Source organism: Colobus angolensis, unplaced genomic scaffold (genome assembly GCF_000951035.1).
Source record: "Colobus angolensis palliatus isolate OR3802 unplaced genomic scaffold, Cang.pa_1.0 Scaffold169, whole genome shotgun sequence".
In the NCBI taxonomy this organism is placed as follows: domain Eukaryota; kingdom Metazoa; phylum Chordata; class Mammalia; order Primates; family Cercopithecidae; genus Colobus; species Colobus angolensis.
This window is the reverse complement of record NW_012114810.1, coordinates 1,394,259-1,396,872: the sequence shown is the minus strand read 5'-3', so window position 1 is coordinate 1,396,872 and position 2,614 is coordinate 1,394,259.

Below are 2,614 nucleotides of genomic sequence, written 5' to 3'. Positions count from 1 at the left end.
GCTGGGATTACAGGCATGAGCCACCACGCTTGGCCAACAGCTTTATTTTAAAGTAGACAACCATCCTAAGCTTGAAGTTTCTCATGCTCAAGCACCAACTCTGATCCATTTCTCTGCTTTTCCTTTTTCTTTTCTTTCTTTTTTTTTTTTTGTTGAGACAGAGTCTCGCTTATTGACCAGGCTGGAGTGCAGTGGCACAATCTCAGCTCACTGTAAACTCCACCTTCTGGGTTCAAGCAATTCTGCTGTTTCAGCTCCAGAGTAGCTGGGACTATAGGCGTGTGTCATCATGCCCAACTAATTTTTGTATTTTTGGTAGAGACGTGGTTTTGCCACGTTGGCCAGACTGGTCTTGAACTCCTGATCTCAAGTGATCTACCCGCCTCAGCCTCCCAAAGTGCTGGGATTACAGGCGTGAGCCACCATGCCCTGCCATTTTTGTGTGCTATTTGATTCTTAATAATCCAACCTTGCCAATAAGCCAGTTGGAATCCTCTAACCCAGAAGATCTAAGCAATATTTCCCCAACTTCTATGACTAATCCAGAAAGACATACAAAATCATGAAATGGTATTGCCATTAATGTATTCAATATTTAATTTCTAATTACTTCAAAGCATCTTCACCTGCCATTCTCTCCATGGCAATACAATTGGAGATCAAATCCTATTTCCCTTATCTGGGATGCCAAGAGGACTGTTCTGAGTAAATAAAAATGAATGCCTTTTTCTTATGTTTTTTCAGATACCTCCATTCTCTCCCTCTCTACCCCAGCCTCTCCTCTAACAAACTCCCCTGTCTCAGAGACCCATCATAAAAAATGACTTGGCCTGTATTAGAGATTTTGGGGGTTGGGGAGGTAGGAATGATAGCTTCTGCAGAAAGAACAATAAGATCTGCTAAAGAATTCCCCCCAAAAAGTGGTGACTGTATACTCAGAAGGGCATGTTAGATGGACATTCTCTGCCTTTCGTCAGTAGCTATCCCAGAGAATGAGCTAGTTGGGCCTGAATATCATCTGCAGAGTTAACCTCCTCCCCCTTAATGGGCGGGGTGTGGGGGAAGAGGGATTAAAGTCAATATATGCACCGAGAACATAAATAAAAGACATCTAAAATGGCACTTGGTTCCTCTATCATTAAAGTAAGGCTCCGAAATCCCACACATAACAGCTTCTTGTTAGCACCTGGTTCCCAAAGGGACTCAGAAAAAATAAAAACATTGCAAACAGGAAAAGATTATTTGACAGTAGATAGAACAATTTCATCATCACCCTTACCTAGGCTACTCCCCCTCACATTTCCCTGTCATCCCCAACAGCCCAGAATATTCTCCAATCTGAGAAGTGTTCAGTATCAGACCTGTGGAGAAAACCTAGCTAAGGTGGCCAGTAGCCAAGGTTAATTTCCAAACTGATATTTTTGCCTATAAATCTCTAATAACCAATTCTGTTTGTTAAATATGGTTTTGGGAGTTAAGTTTTCAGTCTATTTTGAGACCCAAATGATTCTGCTCCTCTGACAACACTGCAGCAAATTACTTCACTAATCAAGGTAAACAGAACCATGTTAACTGTCAGGTTTTTTTCCAAATTAAAAATGCATGTTTTCCCCATGACTGCTAATTAAGAAAACCATATTCTAAACAGTCATTCAAATGTTTACTTGGTACATCTCCCTCTAGTTTATTCTAATTTATAACAAAGCAAGCAAGTCTAGAATGATGAGGGCCCAGTTTCAAAGGCAATAACCTCTGTAATGTAACCTGTTCATAACTTTTCTCTCTCCATCTATATTCCCTTTCTTTGGGAAAAACTCCACGCTGACATACAAAGAAAACCCAGCAGGTGGCCAGGCGCGGTGGCTCACACCTATAATCCCTGCACTTTGGGAGGTCCAGAAGGGCGGATCACCTGAGGTCAGGAGTTGAAGACCAGCCCAACCAACATGGAGAAACTTCGTCTCTACTAAAAATACAAAATTAGCCAGACATTGTGGCGCATGCCTGTAATCCCAGCTACTCGGGAGGCTGAGGCAGGAGAATCGCTTGAACCCAGGAGACAGAGGTTGCGGTGAGCCGAGATCATGCCATTGCACTCCAGCCTGGGCAACAAGAGCGAAACTCCGTTTAAAAAAAAAAAGAAAAAGAAAACCCAGCAGTTAAACACTTTCCAAAAGTGGGCAGAGGAAGTGTAGGCATAGTGGGAGAGAAAGGAAGAAGGCAAAGTAGCCAGAATCTTTGGTTCTTTATGGCACTGATAGTTCTTATTCCCTTTGTCAATACACACTGAGCACCCTATAAGGCACAAAGCTCCGTAATAGACCAAGCTTAAGGAAACAGCAATTTACTCATGCCAGATCAAAAGGAAATAAAACTAAACAACATCATCAGCATTTACCTCCAACCTCCTTTTTGTTGCACATAAGAGGATAAGATATAAGCTCCACAGAAAAGCATAATACGTCCTAAATGACACTTAGAAAATTCAACAAAGTTTGATAAAATTAAAGAGTCTAGGCTGGGCTTAGTGGCTCATGCCTGTAATCTCAGCACTTTGGGAGGCTGAGGCACGTGGATCACCTGAGGCCGGGAGTTTCAGACCAGCCTGACCAAC